Source organism: Sitophilus oryzae, unplaced genomic scaffold (assembly GCF_002938485.1).
Source record: "Sitophilus oryzae breed Bouriz unplaced genomic scaffold, Soryzae_2.0 scaffold_1389_pilon_pilon, whole genome shotgun sequence".
Classification (NCBI taxonomy): Eukaryota; Metazoa; Arthropoda; class Insecta; order Coleoptera; family Curculionidae; genus Sitophilus; species Sitophilus oryzae.
Window position 1 is genome coordinate 208,287 of NW_022146047.1, and position 20,559 is coordinate 228,845.

Sequence of the window (20,559 nt, forward strand, 5' to 3'; positions counted from 1 at the left end):
ACACCATGGACATGCATATGGGTTATTACTGGAATATTTTTCTAAAAAAGCATGTACGCCATACGCTTTTTTCCTCTTGTTAGCGAAATAGCGTAAGCAGTTTAATGCCAATTAAAAGTCGTCTCCTTGATGAGATAAACGCCATTTTATTAATTTGCCTTGATCCAAGTCTAATAGCCACCTTTAAAAAATTTGAATATCATTAACTTGCCAAAGTTTTAAATAAGTACTCATTGATTCCTTATCAAAAAATACGAAAAAAAGTTCCTATAAACATAGGTACCTACGGAAATGCACAGTTTTAGAGTTACAGAATGTTAAAACTTTTTAAAATTTAGTTTTTTGTAAAAAATTATCTTAAATACCATTATTTTTTTATTTGAAATTGCTGCAAGTTGGACTAGTAGTAACAATAACTAATAGTAATAATATTCATGACAAATCGAGTTACAACGTTTTCAGGTTTCCGATTCCTAATCTCCACCCATCTAATTCCAAACCTCTGTACGAAAAACTTCTTTATCAATACCCTTTCTCCAGCTCTTGCGTGGTCTTCCTCTTTTTCTTCTACCTTGGGGGTTCCAATTTCATATTTTCTTTGAGATTCGATGTTCTTCCATTCTTTGCACATGTACATACCATATTAATTGCTTCTAACGCCATCTATAATGTCGTGTTTTAGTTCGTGCTGTCGTGTTTGGTGTTAATTTGGCGTTTTATGGTTTCATTTGGTATTTTATCTTTTCTGGGTTTTCCAGCCGATCTTTCCCAAAGTCCATATCCGTGGCTTTTAGCGTTCTTTCAGCTTTCTCTTTTAGGGGCCATACTTCAGAGCTGTATATAATTTAGTTTTTACGATGGAATTGTAAATTCATTTTTTTTGTTTTCTATCGTTATATTCTTATCCCATAGTATTCCATTTAGCATGGGATTTGCAGAAACTGCTTTTCTGCCTTGCATATTTCTTTCCAATATTGCTTCATCCAGTGTTCCGTCTTTGGTTATTTTCATTCCGAGATTTTTGTCGCTATCGCAATGTCTGATGACTTGTCCTGTTGCTAGGCCTCTAATAGGTCTTGTTGTTGTCCACCAATGCACATGTATTCCGTCTTTTTAATATTCAAGTTCTAATCCCCATTTTTCATACTCCTCGATAAGTTTTCTACTCATGTAGGTTTTACATTTACAAGCAAAAATATATAATTTATTCATTTTGTTTTTATTTTAATTTTATTAATTATTGTGATTAATAAAATTGCGTTTATCTCATCAAGAAGACCGAATTCGACAAAATGACGATAACTTTTAAATGGCATTAAACGACCTACACAATTCTGATATAAAAAGAAAAAAAGGCAGTGGCGCACATGTTTTTTTCTGAAAAATATTTCAGTGATAACCTATATGCACGTCACTGACGAAATTATAGCGACCCTCTTTATTTATTAAAATAGTACCATCATTAACCCTCAAAATCTCATTCAAAACATTAACACCCGTATTCATAGTCATTCGCCGGCGAGGCGTTGAAAAATCTCCCAGTCGCACCGCCAGCGGACTTTCGGCGAAGCGAACGATATCAATTTTGAATGCATAGACGATATCCTCGCCGTCGCCGCGCTGGCAACTCGCTATGACTCGTGTGGCGATTTGAGCAAGCGCATTTAATTTGTTTATGTGTTTTTCCGTCCACGGCACGCGACGATTTTTAAACCAGAGCGCGGTACTGATCCCAAATTGCCTTGGTGTGCTATTCAGATTTTTTTAGTATCTTTTAGGTTGTAGAATTTATAACTTCTAGAGAATTTATAACTTCGAGAAAATTTATAACTCCTAGAGTAAGGAAAAGATTAAAAATTATATTATTTTTACTTCATTTGAATAAAAAATGATTCCGTATATGATCGTAATATCTAATTTTTGTAAAAAATATTAATTTGATTGCCTTGACTGATACTGTTATGCCTTGAGAAAATGTATAGGAGAACATTTATATTGATATATTTATTCAAAATGGATAACAATTAATGAAAAACAAGAAAGTTTAAATAAACTCTCTAGAGTATAAGAGTAATAATACCCTGTCACAAATAGGTAGTTTTTGAAAAAAAAAAATTTTTTAAAAGGTCCGATTAAATTTCTATATCTCCAAAACTAAAGTTTCAAAAAAAGTCATACTATATCTACAAATTCATTTATAGTACGAGAGCTAGCAACGTTGGAAAAACAAGTATTTTAAGACGTCTGGCTCTTTGATATATCTTTTACTATGCTCTCTAGAACAGCATGCGGCCCGTCTGGCTGCCGGTAAGCGTTGCGTTCCCTACTGCGCATTGAAAGAAGATTCTATATTTTTATTAGTCCTTTTAGCATTGAATATATATCGAACATGTCTCCATAGCGCAGTGCGTAGAGTTTCCGACCACGAACTGATGATTCAGAGTTCGAATCCGGGTCAGGACAAAGACTTTTTTATTTTATTTTCGTTTATATTCTGATAGTAAAGTATTAAATATATTTTTTTTTAATTACCGGAATTATTTAATACTTTATTATCAGAATATAAACGAAAATAAAATAAAAAAGTCTTTGACCTGACCCGGATTCGATCTCTGAATCATCGGTTCGTGGTCGGAAAGCCTACGTACTGCGCTATGGAGACATGTTCGATTTGTATTCAATACTAGAATTTATAGGACTAAATTAATAAAAAATATAGGATCTTCTTCCGATGCGCAGTAGTGAACGCAACAGGTATCGGCAAGCCAGACGTTGCTAGCTCTTAGACTATTACCCACTAGTAGATATAAAAACATTTTTGGTAAACTCTTTGGTTATTTTTTTTAAAAGGTCCGATTAAATTTATATTCCTAAACTAAAGTTTGAAAAAAAGTCATACTATGTCTACAAATTAATTTAACCACCATTAGATATAAAAAACATTTTTGGTAAACTCTGTCTCAAATAGTTTCTGAAAAATAATACCTTTTACGAATTTTGTGTACGCATTGATGGACATTCCATTTAAACTAAAACGGTAGCAAATTATTTCTTAATAATGTTTGTGGTTTTAGACCCATGTCTAGTTATTTTAGCGCTTGCCGTCGTTGAACTAGACCTAAAAAACTTAGCGGTATTGTAAAGTTTGTCAGATGAAGCTAGTAAAGGAAAAGACCACTACGTAACCTGGTAGTTTTACATTATATAAAATGAAAGTAGTTTCCGAAATTTGATACTTCTATATTCAAAGTTTTTGGTTTAATATATAAATCACTAAAAATTACTAAAAATTTTGGCTGATAACAATTATTAACAAACAGAAAGGCTAGAGAAAAACAGTAAGAAAAGATTATACCATATCACAAAAATTCGAAATACAAACTCATCTCCAATAAACCGTTTTTTTCCATGTCATATCAAAAAGAATTTTTTGTTAAATGGCCGCGAATAAACAGGCAGCCAAAACAAAGAACCGTATTTGAAAATAAACAAAACCAGACATAAAAAAAGTATTCGCATTAGGCCGAGAGGATAAAGGCAAACGCCGAAATTGTACGCCAGTCCTCATCCAACGTTAAAAAAGAACGTACTTCGTGTAAAAATGATTGTATTGCGAAGGTAGAAAATTAAAAAATAGCTCAATCAACATAAATATCCTAAAACAGATAGAAACGAAAAGGCTTTACAAGCAAATATAAAAACTTTTCGCTTCGTGTTTGGTTGAAAATTAGTATCTGCACTTTTTTGTTAAAGTCTGTTAAAAAGTCTTTCGTTAAAGCGAAATTTTGTTACAAAACTTTTGTACGTGAGAGCGGATAACATATTTATAGTTAAGTTTTTCTAGTTTTTGGAATATAATTTTTATTATATTTTTAGTACCAGCATGTATAATATTCAATTAATTGCTATAACTGTTTAAATACAGTAAAGCTTCATTCAGAACTGAATTTTACTTTAATTTAAACAATAATTAGCAAAGAAATTGGTATACAACTTTAAGATAAGGTTTTTTGTTGTAAATAAACATAATAATATAGAATAAACGACTGCTGCGATTTATTTTCTTGTGAATTTTGTGTTCAGTAATAAACGATTGTCCGGTAATTGTCAAAATAAAAAAATGCTTTATATTGGATTAACGGACGTACGCAGGAGAAGCATTAATGCTCTCATTGAACAAGGAATGCCCCAAAGAGACGTAGCAGAGATAGAAGGCGTTACTCGGGGTGTTGTATCGAAAACATATGCAAGGCACTTGGAACTCGGAACTCTCAAGAACAGGCCCAGACAAAGTCGTCAAAGTAACTCACAACTGAACAACAAGACCACTTTGTGTGCCAAATTTCTAGAAGAAATCCTAATGTGTCTCAACCAGAGCTACAAAGACAACTTCTGGCACCTACAGGTGTGAACGTTTCAGTTGAAACCATAAGAAAAAAGATTCGTGCTCGAGGGTTGTAGAGTAGGAAAGAGTTAAAATAAAGTCGACCGTTAAATTGGTCCCTTCAAAACCAAAACTGGATAATTGAGAACTGGCAAAATGTTCTTTTTTCGGATGAGACCAGAATTGGCCTAAGATCAGACGACTATCGAATTCGGGTTTTCAGAGCTCTAGAAAGATGAGCGAAACTCCAGGCTGTCAAATCTGTGCCAAGGTATAAAGGAGAAACTGTAATGTTCTGTGTGGGGGGGGGGGATATTATGCTGGGAGCAAAAACTCCATTGTAACCACTTTAACAAATTTTAACGGGTCGAAGGTATGCTGATTTAGTGCTAAAAGCAGTCCTTAGGGTTTGGAGAGCTGCGATAATTTTAACTTCATGAACGATAATGCACCTCCCCATACCAGCAGAGTGGCTAGAGAATGTCTTGAAACGGAAGGTGTCATAGTTTTGGACTGGCCTGCATGTTCACCAGCTCTAAACCCTGTCGAACACTTGTGGGGTCAGCTCAAAAGAAGGATTAGAGTTCGTCGAAACAATCTAGGAAATCCCGCTCAGCTTATTGATGCCGCATGCTAAAACGCAGAATGCTAAAACATACCCAAAGACAACGTTGATAATTTAACAAGAAGCATGAGAGCGCGGATAGAAGCTTGCATAAGGCTAGAGATGGCAATACGGATTATTAAAATTGCTAAATGGATTATTTTTCATTAAAAGTCTTTGGTAAGGACTGAGTTTAATTCATAATCACAAAATGTTCATACGTCTCAAAAATTATAAAACATAATAAATGATTCCATATAAGTTTGGTTGTGTCTATTCCAGAATATAGAGCTATCATCTGGAACAAATATACTAAGCTTCTAAGAAGTATCAGTTTTTAAATTATTTTTGTATTCAAAAGTTCATTGCAACTCTGGACAGCAAAATGGCGCCTTAAATTGAACGAAAAAAAATCAGTGCATAACGTATTCACTAATAAACAAATCGAGTACAAGCCAGTATATATAAATCAAAAAGTAGTTCCTTCCAAAAATACAGCTAAATATCTTGGCATGCCACTTGATGCTAAACTCAGGTGGAAACCGCATGTGACGAACTCAAATTAAAGTACATGAAAATGTACTGGTTACTAGGGCGACATTCAACCCTGTCAATATATAATAAACTTTTGTTTTATCAACGAGTCCTGAAGCCAATATGGATTTATGGTATTCAAAAAAAACTTTGGGGATATACCAACCAAAGCAACCGAAATATTATCCAAAGATTCTAAAATAAGGTACTACGAGGTATCGTTGAACGCACCGTGGTATATTTGCAATGGCAATCTACATAAGGACTTGATGATGATGTCGACAACGTTATCAGGAAATATACCTTAAGACATGGAGAGAGGCGCCATCAGCAACTCAACATCGAGGCTCACCAGGTCCTGGATAGTGATGGCTTAGTTAGAAGACCGAAAAGAACAAAACCATTTGAACTAGTGTAGTGAAAAGTGTTACTACAGCCCAGTGCATTCTAACGTAGTGCTCCAACAGAACTGACAGACCCAAAATTACATCATAGGATTAGTGTTTTGTATTTAACCGTAGCAAATTAAGTCAAAAACAAATAGCTTATTAGTGAAATTTTACTAGATTGCTGTACTAAATTGCCCAAGAATGATTTAAAAAAAATAAGTCCATTGCGTTTCCAAGCGTTTTATTTGTTGAGCAAAACTGCATTAAATATTATCTTTTGGCGTGTTTTACATGTAGACGATATATGATAAAATTTATGACTAGCAGAGGAATATTTGCGACAAACACATTCTTCGACACTATTTTTTTTCAGTGAGGATGCGGAAGATACGATTTATTATAATTGTTTGTATTTGAGACTAAAGGGTTAGTTGCTAATAGTTCTGGATCGTGTCCAAGAAATTACAAACTTGTAATAAATATTGGGAAACTGCGGGATAAGTGTATGTAACCAAAGCGCAGTTCTCTATGTGATTAATAGTTCTAAAGCATACGGGTTAATGTTCTTAATGCTTCCTTTAACTTTTTTCATACATTCATGTTTCAAGTTCACATTAAATACTGCATTATCAAAAGAAAGGGCTTCAAGTTAGCTTAGGAAATGACGATTGAAGACAGGATAAAATTTTACTCTGACATTGTGTTTTATCATATAATACCTATTTAGTATACAAAGTTGGATAGTTACAAACTTTTTAACAATATTCTTGTTTAGAGATACTTACCCGTAGCGAGAATAATAAACATTTATTTCTTTAAAATAGTTAAAATCATATTACATTTTTATCGTGTACACTTTGTACAGGGTCCGCCAAATTGGATATTTTTAAAGAAAAACACACTTTTCTATAGGAGATAGACGAAAACTAATATTGGTGTCTGGAGCTCAATTTTTATCAAGAGCATGATGGTAAAAGCCGCACATCGATATCTGTTACCGTTTCGGAGGTACGGGGTATTTTTAAAAAATGTGCATTTTTAATAAATCGTTGTAACTTTTTTGTGCATTTTTATGAAAATATTTCCAAAGCACCTTTTACGTAGAATTTAATGGTTTAAGGTATATTTTTTTAAATTAATAATTTAAGAGTTATCAACAAAGAAAAAATATTTTTTTATTTGGGACACCTTGTATATTTTTAATTCAGTGAGAATAAGGAGTCCTAAGCCCTAGTTTGCCCTAGCCTACTAGTTAAAAGTGGCGAACTTTTAAAAATTATGTATTTAGAAGCGGAATCAAGCAAAATATCACGTATGCTATATTTTTGGAAAGGTAACTTCTTTAAGGAAAAAGGTAAGTTCTTTTTAATTATATATATAATAAATATAATATATATAATATATTATATATATAACATACAACATTTTCTGTAGCAAAAAAGTTTTGCTATGGAAAAGCGTACAGCAGCGATTTGTTAAAAATTAACATTTTTGAAAAACACCTCGTAGTTCCGAAACGGTATATAATTTATATTTATTTGCGGTTTTTACTGTCATGTTTTTGATAAAAATTGAGCTCCAGACACCGATATTAGTTTTCGTCTATTTCTTATAGGAAAGGGTTTTTTCCAAAAGGGTGTTTTAAAGGTGTCCAATTTGGCCCACCCTGTGCAGTGTAGATATTATTACTATCTTGTACTGTGTTATAGCAAATTAAGTTTATTGTATATTACAATCGTGGCTTTATCTATTTTTTAATAAATTAACGTTTCTTCTTTAGATTAAAATAAAATCTTTTGTTTACAAAGTTTCCTTTACATTGAAACTAAATTTAGGTCTTACGATTCCAAACTAACAGTCTTAACGCAAGAATCCACTTTAATTTTCGATTACAAAAAATACAGTTACTCCTTTATTTTTCTTCTATTGTCTTTCTTAAGCAGCCAGCAATCTATTTTGCATTTGATAGTCATTGAAGTAAAGTTTTTTAGTTACAACTATAGTTTAAATATTAACTATATTTAGTAATTATCTAGGAAGCAATCTTAAAACACAAAAGTTCTTTGTTATGTTGTTAAGTTAAGGTAATAAGAAACAATTATTAGTTAACAAGTTTAGAGCAGTTCAAATGTATAATAGATATAAATATATTACATATCATAGAAACTTATATACAAAATATACAAATTTACGATATGCTAGCGTCATTAGCAGAGGATTATTTTTTTTCTTAGTTATAGTTATCTGCTGTTGATGCTCACATATATAGCAAAACGTGCATTGATACTTTGCGGGAGATTTGTTTAATTCTCTGTAACATCAAAAGTTTTAATCTACATTGTTTCTTTGTGTCTAACCCAAAACACAAAAAAACTAAAATTATTATTATACCGGGCGCGTCTTAAAAGTGGCTCACCTTTATAACTTTTTTATTTTTTCACTTAAAAAAACGAGATTTGTTGTGTTAGTATATGACATAAATTAAGATTGATTGTCGTATTCAATTGTTTTCGGTCACTTCGTGTTTCACCGGAAATGACTACAACTTATGATTTTTAAATGGCACCCTCGGTATTTTTTTACTTTATTCGATAGAAACTAACATTCTGAATAGAATGACATATCATATGTCAACTTTTGACATTTTCGCATATGGTTTATTTGAAATTATAACTTGCGGTTCGTAACGAAAATTTGACTCGAAATAGGAAGTGTGTGGTATCAAATTATTCGTAAAGAAATGCTTTTTCCAAATATGCTAATAAGCCACCCTCTTTACATTTGAAAAAATTGAGATATTATTAAAAATACGATTTGAGCATTTTCTAACTGGCCAGGACAAGACACTAAAAACATTAGACGATCAAATTTATTTTTCAAGGGCTCCTTGATTAAGAATTAGTGCTTTTAACATACCCATGGCACTCTAGATTGAATTTTAAAATACGATTTTTTATTAAGCGAGAATCTCAAAAGTTGACATATGATGTATCATTCTATTCAGAATGTCATTTTCTATCGAATAAAGTAAAAAATTACTGAGGGCGCCATTTAAAAATGAAAAGTTGTAGTCATTTCCGGTGAAACAGGAAACCGAAAACAATTGAATACGACAATCAATCTTAATTTATGTCATATACTAACACAACAAATCTCGTTTTTTTATCTGAAAAAATAAAAAAGTTATAGGGGGTGAGCCACTTTTGAGACGCACCCGGTATAATAATAATTTTAGTTTTCTTCTGTTTTGGGTTAGACACAAAAAAACAATGTAGATTAAAACTTTTGATGTTACAGAGAATTAAAAAAATCTTTCGCTTATGATACGTCATTCAATTGCATTCAAGGAATGCAATTTTCTATCGAATAAAGCAAAAAAAATACCGAGGATGCCATTTGAAAATCAAAAGTTGTAGTTACTTCCGGTGAAACAGGAAGTGATCGAAAACAATAATTGAATACGTCATTCAATTCTAATTTATGTCATATACTAACATGCCAAATCTCGTTTCTTTATCTGAAAAACTAAAAAAGTTATAGGGGGTGAACCACTTTTGAGACGCACCCGGTATATCCATTGCTACATTCGGTTTCATTAATATTTCAATTAAAACTACTAATATATTACATAAGCTGTAACAATTTTGAATTTAGGACTTAATTATATTATAGATTCGCTTATTTCTGCACCTGCTTTTAAGGAGGAATTCAATACTGAGATTTTCCCGGTACATCTGTCGACCTTTTAATTAAAGTGATTGCTTCGCCATTGCGCATTCCAATAGAGACTGTCTAGAGGAACATCGGTAATTGATGGAGAAAAAAGTACGAAATTACAGAATGTCTTGCATTGTGTGAAGTTAAAAATACAGCTGAAAGCAACGGTTTATTAAACGCTAGTTTGCTTAATTTGAGCACCTCTTAGTCTTGGCTTGTTAGGATCAGTAAACAAGTAATATAAAATTAATATCTATTTATTTTTTTTAAATATTTATTCATAATTTTTTAATTTACGATACACATGTTATATATAAAAAGTAAATAATAATTTCCCTCATGTCCATAATTGGAACTATTGGTTAAAAATAAAATTTGAAATGGACATTAGTCAATGGTAGTTTATTTATTCAATATAATAGACGCCTCTATAAAATAGATTGAGGCCAGATACATAACTAACTCAAATTGATTTGCTTTCTTTTGAGCATACAACTATTTTTATTTATCTGATTTATTTCACTAAAATAATATTTATAAATATTAAAACTAAAATATAATAAAAAATCATAAATTATAAATAAATTAATATTTAAAATTAAGACAAGATTTAATAACCACTTAATAACATTTTTGTACTTATACTTTTAAAATATACCGTGCTGGCAACTGTTACTTTTGGGTCGGCATTTACATGTGTGGAAGTAAATCGCATAGGGATTTTATTAAGTCGGAGTGAGAGAAATGCGACGGTGTGTTGTTGCGGCGTTGCCGGTACGCCTTTGCCTAAAAAAATTCAAGGTATAGGGAAAATTACAACGACTCGTTAATAAATAAACAAATTAATTATCACGAGACGTAATTAAATCGTAAGCTGAACACATGACGTACACCTTTCCCTAGAACTTTAAGTACTGACAGAGGTATTGATTGGGTCGACCGGTCAACTGCGACAAATCTGCTATATCCTCTTCCATGTCTCTTAGCGATGTGCACAGTTTCTCGGTTTATTTCATACGTTTGGCAACGTGTTTACTGTTCTCTCTTTGTTCAGTACATTATAAACGCATTGTACTCTTCTTACATACGGAAATCTCGACCCAAGACTAACCTTTGCCAGCCCTTAGTATATCTATTCTCTGGGCTTTTCTTAGTTAATGTACGCAAAAAAATGAAGATAAAATATGCTAGAAAGATTTTTAATTTGAAAATATGGACTATTAATTAGAGATTTAAATAAAAATATTATTAATTCTAAATTATGTTAATCTTATTAAAATTATTTTTCTCGTTTAGGTATTAACAAAGAGAATATAAATTAAAAAGAGAGAAACCCAGTGATATAGTCTCCTATAAAACAATGCAAACAAAAGGCAATGCTAAACGTATAAAGTACGTAAATAGAGTGTCTAGCAATTAAAAAGATCACTGGACGTCTTTTATATTGCAAAATAGTACCAGCTTAAATTGAATTAGATTAAGATTAACGTTAAACATTCGCTGTAATGTACAGCGTGGGTCAAATTCGACGCTTTTAAATGGAAACACCCTTTTCTATAGGAGATAGACAAAAACTAATATCGGTGTCTGAGCTCAATTTTTGTCAAAAACATGGTGGTGAAAACCGCATATCGATATCTGTTACCGTTTCGGAGTTACGGGGTGTTTTTCAAAAATATGCATTTTTAACAAATCGCTGTAACTTTTTTGATATGGAAAATTTTGTATTTTTATGAAAACATTTCCAAAGCACCTTTTTACGTAGAATTTAATGGTTTAAGTATAATTTTTTTAAAATTAATAATTTAAAAATTATCAACAGAAAATTTGATTTTTTATATGGGACACCCTATATATTTTTAATTTATTAAAAAGAATTTAAAATTACCTTTCCAAAAATATAACACACTTGATATTTTGCTCGATTCCTCTTCGAGATGTAGAGTATATAAAAATTCGCCCGTTTTTAAATAAGTAGGCTTTGAACGGTACCGGCTGTAATGCAAAAAAATTCTGTTAAGTTATTTAACCAACATCAACACATTTAAACTATAATAATAATAATAATAATAATAATAACGTTTATTAAACATTTTCTCTTGAAATTAAAACAGATATAAAATAGTACAGTACAATACAACATAATATGCTACTATATCTAATACACATTATCTAAGTACAATTTAACTAAGACTATATTTATATTTTAAGAATCAAAATAAACGTTAAAAGAATTACCACAAAGTAATAGAATTGTGTGTGGAAAGGAATACAATTTAATTATGACAATATATAATGTTCACTGGCACTTATGAAAATTTATTTTGTATATTTTAAGTTAACTAGGTCATTAAATATATCTCTACCTCGATCAACCGTCCATTTGCATACCCCTTTTTTAAAACCAGAGTAACTTTTAACATCCTTTAGGAAGGTTGGTAAGATGTTATATAATCGAGGTGCAAAAAACTTTGAAGATCTTTGTCCAACAGTTTAGAGCATAAACTAGGATAAAACGCCTTATGTCTAGTTTCATATTCATGGTCAACATGTTCAATAGATATTTTCCCCTGATAAATGAATTTTAAAACATCTAGGCAGTATAGCTGACGTATATCCAGTAGATGCGCCTGCTTAAAGAGAACGTTTGAAGAGAAAGTTTTCTTTTTATTGTAAATAATTTTTATGAACCATTTTTGAACAGAATACAAGCTCTTTAAATGACATTCAGCCGCACCACCCCACCCTAGAATTCCATATGTCAAATGAGATTGTACAAGGGATGAGTACAGGATTCTAAGCTGTTTGACGTCCAAAAAACTTTTCAAATAATTAAATTTCGGCAACAATCCTCGCAATTTTTTAGTTACATTATTAATATGAATATTCCATTTAAGATGTTTGTCGATTGTAACCCCTAAATATTTTATAAAATCACATTCCGGTATTACATTATTATTGGTTATTTGTAATCTGTCCCAATCTGGTTCATTATTTTTATAAATAGAGAAGGATATATATTTGGTTTTGTCATAGTTTAATGTTAATTTGTTTTTGATAAACCAGGTATTAATTGTCTGAAAGTCTTCCTCTGCTTATCTTTCCAAATTCGACCAAGAGTTAGATTTATAAAATATCGCTGTATCGTCTGCGTAATATTATATCTAATAACAATATAAATAAATAGCAAACCAAGACATGAGATTTTGCTAAAGGTGTTCGACATATCGACCGTCTTCTGTTATGGAACTGGCAGTTTTTGAACATTTCTCGCGGAATTCATTAACTGAGTGGGGGTGAAACATACCCTCCCATAACTGCTAAGTATTTCTAATTCTTGTGTAGATTATACGGAAGAATAAGGAATCTTTATTCTTCCGCAAATATATCCATAAGATTAGATCCATCGGCACTAAGTCAGGCGGCCTCGACGGCCAACGGCTGGGATCTTGGTTAGCTATTCAATTATTTTTGAAATTGGCTGTAAAAATTTGCTGATAGCTTCAGCGTTCTGAGGCGTCTTGCTGGAAAAATATGTTTTCGAGTTCCATTAAGGGCATATCATCAATAAGGGGTCCAAAGCCTACTAGTTAAAAGTGGCGAACTTTTAAAAATTCTGTATTTCGAAGGGGATTATAAGAAAATATTAAGTGTTTTATATTTTTGGAAAGGTAATTTTAAATTCTCTTTAATTAATTAAAAATATAGAGGGTGTCCCAAACAAAAAATCAATTTTTCTGTTGATAACTCTTGAATTATTAATTTTTAAAAAATTATACTTAAACCATTAAATTCTACGTAAAAAGGTGCTTTGGAAATGTCTTCATAGAAATACAAAATTTTCCATAGCAAAAAAGTTACAGCGATTTGTTAAAAATGCATATTTGTGAGAAACACCCCGTAACTCCGAAACGGTAACAGATATTGATGTGCGGTTTTCACCATCATGTTTTTGATGAAATTTGAACTCCAGACACCGATATTAGTTTTCGTCTATCTCCTATAGAAAAGGGTGTTTCAATTAAAAAGCGTCGAATTTGACCCACCCTGTACTTAATGAATATATTGTTATTGAAGAGAGTAAATAAGAATAGTACGAAAACGTTTTTTAGATTTAGAATTAGGGTAGTGAATGAATGAATGACATATAGCTTATATTAGTGTTCAGTTAGAATTATGTTTACCACAGAAGTTTCTGAGTTAGATATCTGACTATTTTACTAATATTAAATCAATAGTTTTTAATCAAAATAGGAATATCTTAATAGTTATTTATGATAGTGCTAAAAGTGGTATTTTATTTTGTGAGAAGGGAAGCTTGTTCCATCCCTTCGAACAAATTAAAATCACTTTTAGCACACATATCGTACACTATTTTTTTTACAAACAAGTTTATGCTCGTATATATCAAGGTATTATTACTTTTTACGTTAATGAATAATTCATAATATGTCATTCTGAAATCAAATTCATATCAAATTAATTATGAAATTTATGGTTGCTAGGGCAACTGAAAGATTCCAAACATTCGATTATTTGTTGTCAACTAATGTCAAATTTGTGCCACAACACTTGGAAAATGATGGAAAGTGATCAAGAAACTGAGTGTATCCCAGCATAAATTGAAGAAGAGGCTAATAGAATTACTTTTGATTTATTACCCAGCAAGTCCAAGGATCAGTACGCGTTTACATATAATCGATTTTTGAGATAGTATGACCTAAAAAATGTTAAATAATGCACTGGCAAGTTCAGTGAAAAGGTACTTTTGGCATACTTCGAAGAAAAGTCCAAAATATGGAAATCGTCAACGCTTTTGTCAAATGTTGCTTATGAAAAAAGTTGCCGTAATTTTCGGCATATTTGGAGCGTGCCGTCGCGCGTCGTGAAGAACTATGCAACTTGACATTAAATAATATCGAGGATGTATGAACTTCATTAATCGTGCATATTCCAGATACAAAAACTAATGTGGAACGAACATTTGTTATTACTGGTACATTATATTTGAATTATTACAAAAAGTACATAGCTCTCCGTCCAGCGACCACCAACCATTCAAGAATATTTATAAAATATATTAAGAATAAATGTGCCACGACTCCAGTTGGAATCAACACATTTGGTAAGATGCCTGCCAATATTGCTAAATTTCTAAATTTGCCCGATTCTCATCTTTATACTGGACATTGCTTCTGAAGATCCTCGGCTAGTTTGCTGGTAGATTCTGGGGCTAATCTTAATACAATTAAGCGACACGGTGGATGGAAGTCCAGTACCGTAGCGGAGGGTTATATAGAAGACTCGTTACAAAATAAAACGAGTATTGCAAGTCAAATTTTATCCAGAATCTTAGCGGATACTACCATTGCTTCTAATCTTGGTACAAGATTCACGTCAGAGATAACTTCTACTTGTACTACAGCTATAAATGAAATTGGCCATGGAATAACTTATTCCAATTGTAATTTCGCTAAATTGTACATTTAATTTGAGTAAATAATTATTTTACGTTGACTTGATTTTTCTTATTTTTTTCAATTATCGCTTCAGTGTTAAAAGTAAATCACGTGACTTACTTTTAGCACCAGTGCTAAAAGTAAATGTCTTTTACCATCAGTGACATAATGTCACATTTTAGGCACTGAAAGCATGCGTTAAATATTACATTTTTACTGACATTTGTAGAAAAAAAAACTATTTAAACTATATACAAAGTGCACTGACCCGTGAAGTAATGTTGTTATTACTTAGATCGAATTCACTAGTTTATTGAATGTATTATATCCTTCTCCTCTGTACTATATCCTTCGTAAGGTTTGATTATTCTTCTCTTTCTTGTGTATATTGTGCTGCTTTGGAGAGAGAACATTACCGGTTATGCACTTTATCTGATCTGGCCACCGCAGTTGCAGTCTTCCTCGTGTTCTCTTGCCTTTCACCTTGTCCTCCACTACTAATCTCTCCATACCTTTTCCTCGTCTGGTTATATGTCCAAAATATCACCACATGCTTCGGTTGACAGTGAATACCGAGATATTTATACGGTCTAGGGTATGTGTAACCAATGTTGTGAGTCCGACTTTTGATTGGGGATTTTTACTAATAAGAGAGGTTTTTCAAAGGTGAGTTTAGATAAAAAATAATGAAATTATTTTATTACCTTAGTCAATTACTAATTCAAGTGCCTATCATTTTTATTCATATATATTAACCTAACCGATGATAGTACAATTCAGAGTTTTATTGATTGATTGTCTGTATGTCTGTGTAAATATTGAGACCGATATATTTTGCTCCCATTTACAGTTCTCCGATTGAACAAACATTAGATAAAATAGTATTATTTTATTAAGGATAAAAAAGCAGACCATTTGTAATTAGTTTAAGCTCCTAACTATGCGTTCTAATTTCAACCAGAAAATGTTATAATTTCAATATGTACTATATTCGTAGGCTTCTAGATCAAACAAATAAATCGTTTTTTACACCGTTACAAACTCGTATTGTCAAAAATAGAACTCAAAGAAATATTAATAATTTTTACTTTTGTAGCAAGTAAAACAATAAAAAAACCTCTATATGGTTTTGATACATAATTATTCTATAAATTTAATAGACATTCTAATGAAGCAGTAATTGCGTGAATTTGAAATATATTTATGATTATGGCATTATGTGTTTCATATTCATATCAGTTTTAAATTGTTTACGCTAAATATATTTCCAATGAAAATTTAATAAGATTACAATTAATTTTACTAACTAATATATGACCATTATTCAATTATTTCCAGCAAATATTGCTACAGATATTAAATTAATATTTGATCAATATATAGGCCGTTACTTTAAAGAGTATATCGTCAATATTTATGAAGGGTAATTAATCATTTAAACGTCAGTAATTTATTTTTTACTGTTGGGACTTTCCGAGAGCGTATCAAGTAAATATATATAAGAATTGTTTATTATGTGTGCTAACTTTAGCAGATAATTTATTTTTCGGGTAACTTATTTCAAGTTGTATTTGTGCTTTAGGCTGGAGTTTTGATCGAATAAGTATAATGTAACAACTTTTTAATTAGTATTTTATCTTTTTTGGGCTTGGAACTATCTGATCCTTTTTATATTTTTTATTTTGATACAAATGTTGTTGCAAAATAAAACACTGATTCACCACAATACACCAAAACACTTTACTTTTGCACTGGACGCGCGTTTCGCTAACCATGTTAGCATCATCAGTAGATGATTACAACTAAGATTAAACTTATGATTGATGGTTGGACTTCGAAATTATTAACAGTGTTAAGTGTGTTAAGTATACAGGATGGCATAACTTAAAAGTAAAAGAAATGCAATATTGTAATAAAACGTTTGGTTGTGAAATTCTTTCAAAAGTAAATACACTCACGTGCAAAAAAACGCAACGGAGAAATTTTTGGTCAAATTTAAAGTGTTATATTTTTGTTATTTTTAGCCCTATTTTAACGAATTTTTTAGCAAGCTATATATAATTATATCAACTTTAATTCGTAAACTCAGTTTTTTATAATCTTTAATATTTGGCATATTATACAGGGTTAATCGAGGGGTTGTTTGTTTACCTTAACTTTAAAACACCCTGTGCAATAATTTCGTGCGTAAATTTTCCTAAAATATAATTTTACGGTCAGAACCATGACTCCTGAGCATTTTGTTTTGTGATTCACGTCAATACATGCTTTGGTTAATTTTTAACAGCGAAATGAACTGATCACGATCAATTTGCAATTTTTCAATTATTATCATTAATTTTTGTTATAATTTTTTAATATGATGGGATGGTTTTGGTGGCTATTGTCGTAACGTCATAATACGCTGCATTGGATTTTCTATACTAAATAAAAAAAACGTTAAAAACTAAAGATACAGTCCGGGTTTTAATAAACATTAATAATGATAACAGAACTAACGATATTAAAGAAAAAATCTGTAATACTCAAGTATACAAACAGAAAACAAAAATTGTAAAAAATACCCTAGTACGTTGTATTGCCTCCCTTGGCTGTTATAACTGCCTGTATAGGTCCGTTCATACTGTCATTGCGGCTGCATATATCATATTGCTTTATGTTTTCCTATTCTTCTTTAAGGAACAAGTGAAGTTCATTTAATGAAGCTGGTAACGTTTTGCGAGTTTTGCGACCTCTATCTAACCCTTTTGCCAAATATTTCCCAAACGTCGAACATGATGGGGAGTTCATAGTAGTGTATCTCACAATAATCACAAAGCCGCCTTGTCATATTGAAAAATAACTTCAAAAAGAAATGTGATAACTGAAAAAATTGCAAATTGTTGGTGGCAAGTTCATTTCGCTCTTAAAAATTAACCAAAGTATGTATTGACATGATACAAAAAACAAAATGCTCAGGAGACATATTTCTGACGGTAAAGTTATAATTTAGAAAAATTGACACGCGAAATTATTGCACAGGGTGTTTTAAAGTTATTGTAAAAAAACAACACCTCGATTAACCCTGTATGCCAAATACTAACGTTTATAAAAAAACTGAGTATACGAATTAAAGTTAATATAATTATATACGCCTTGCTAAAAATTTCATAAAAATGGAGCTAAAAATGTCAAATATATAACACTTTAAATTTGACTTAAATTGTTTTTTCCTTTGCGTTTTTTTTGCATCTGAGTTAATGTCGACATTAACAAGTTAATTTTGGGGTTATGTTATGTTTTTGGTTGTTTTGTTGTGTGTTATTCTCGAGATTAACCAAATAATGTCGATATTAACCTGACATCGGATCTTAACCGTAACATATATATTTTTAGATTATTTAAGATCATTTAAGATATTGATTAAAGAAAAAAAGACAGTCAAAGCTGTAGTGGGTCTACTAACTAAAGCTAATGGGACTGACGGACGAAGCCATGTGCAGGTTCTGTCAATCTCAAGAAGAAATGACAGAACACATTTTATGTCGGTGCGACAGTCTGGCAAATGTACGGCTCTCGATAATAAGCAATGATAGACAATTGCCAGAGGACTACATGGAGGGTTCAGTCAGGTTGCTAGACTTTGTGAGAGGGATGGATGTGGAGAATGTAATCAAGGAACAGAAGAGGAGCACAATAGATCTAAAAAGGTCGCAGTGGATCAGGCTGATAGTTACTTCGAAGAATCTATCTTTCTATCTATCATTATCCATTATGTTTACTATATTAAAAATTTACTTACGTAACTTAGATTTCTGTTGAGTTTTTTTTTGTGCTCCAGTTACATGGAATCTGCTGCTTCGATATGCTGAAAAACATTTCAATGCGTTTTAAAAATTGTATTTCCTGAAATCAGTTTACATAATTATTCTTTACAACAGTATCTTTCTTTTACTGAAAAGAAAAATACTGTTGATAAGATTATATTTTTATCTTTAAACGTTTTTCATAAATATATTTTGCTTGTAATATTAAATTTAAATAAATTCTTAAATTTTGGCAGTAAACTACATGTATTTAAAAAAATTGTATGGTTATTTGGTTATACCTGGTTTGTTTGTATGGTGACGGTTAGCAAAATAAAACACCAATTCACCACAATACACCAAAACCCTTGCTAGCATCAGCAGCAGATCAGTTTTAATGATCAGTGCAGAAGTAAAGTGTTTTGGTGTATTGTGGTGAATTAGCGTTTTATTTTGCTGGTGTGACACCAAAGATTCCAATCCTCAACTGTAATAATTGTGATGGTTAATCAAAACTTATGAGAAACTTACATTAGAAGTTATAACTGCTGAATTCAAGGCCCGCTTGATCATAAAAAGACTACCAAGCTATTGTTAATTGTTTCTGATAATCTTTTATATAACTAAGTCATAGAACTAGTAGAGGGCTAACTATGGTAAATTGTTAATCAATAAATGATGTTTGAGGTAACTATATCATTCATATAAATAATAATGATAGAGTAATTAAATATGATATTCCCTGTATTTCTATTATTTATCATAAATATATAAAAATATACTAATATATTTTTCTTTTTGCAGCATTATTCGCTGCCTAAAGAGCAGGTTTCCACTTGTATATGAAGGGTAAGTAATTTTATTTTTTCAAAGTTATTGAACACTTTATATAGGTAGATCTTTTGGATGTACAGGGTGAGTCTTAAATAAGTGCAAATATTTTCAGGGGTGGTATATTTCGACCACACGAATACGTTTATGAGTTTATTTCGCAAAAAAAGATGTTGAAAATCGTGCATTCTCTTTTCATGCATATTTTAGAAACTTTTTAGAACTGCCTGTTCACCGTATAATACTTCACCGTACTAAATACACCCTGTGTATATTGATCGAAAAAAACGGCGTTAGCGATAGCTATGAAATGAAAATCGCTCTCATTTTATATATAAAATTATATGGGGAACAAGCTAATTGGATGCCGTTTTTTTTCCATTATACGGTATTATTTATTAATCCCTGATATTACCATGGTTACGGCACTAAAAGGAATGCAAATACAGAAAAAAATCGGTAGATCTTAATTTTTTAAATAAATATAATTTTTGCAATTTTCAAATTTGAATAACTCGGTTATTTTAGAATTAGAAATTTGAGAAACGGTAAAGAGAAAATACGTTCCTTTTATCGATATCTACTAGCCCTGAAAATATTTGTACTTATTTAGGACTCGCCCTGAATAATAACATTTAAGTCCTTTTTTTATATATTATTATATACTTTATATTATTCCACAGCTCTAATAAAATAAATAAATAACAAATATCTTGTTGATTCTGTTATATTACTAAAAAGTACCATACGATCGAAAAAACGGCGTCAAAGACGGCTGGGGAATGACATTGATAATTTTAGCGAAGTCAAGCCCTAAACTAAACATCCTCCTAGTTGGCCTGAAGAAGCTTCTATT

At 31.2% G+C, this 20,559-nt stretch overlaps 1 protein-coding gene across 2 annotated transcripts in view; it reads left to right on the plus strand.

Annotated features, from left to right (window-relative positions):
- The window catches only part of LOC115875498 (beta-alanine transporter), a 934,216-nt gene that overhangs the window by 140,972 nt on the left and 772,685 nt on the right, over positions 1-20,559 (plus strand). Inside the window, exon 3 of one of the 2 annotated variants that reach the window (XM_030890970.1) lies at positions 19,677-19,721. The exons of the other annotated variant lie outside the window; for it this stretch is intronic. The gene's annotated coding sequence lies outside the window, so the exon portion shown is untranslated. The remainder of the gene's footprint in view (positions 1-19,676; positions 19,722-20,559) is intronic. 2 annotated transcript variants of the gene reach the window in all.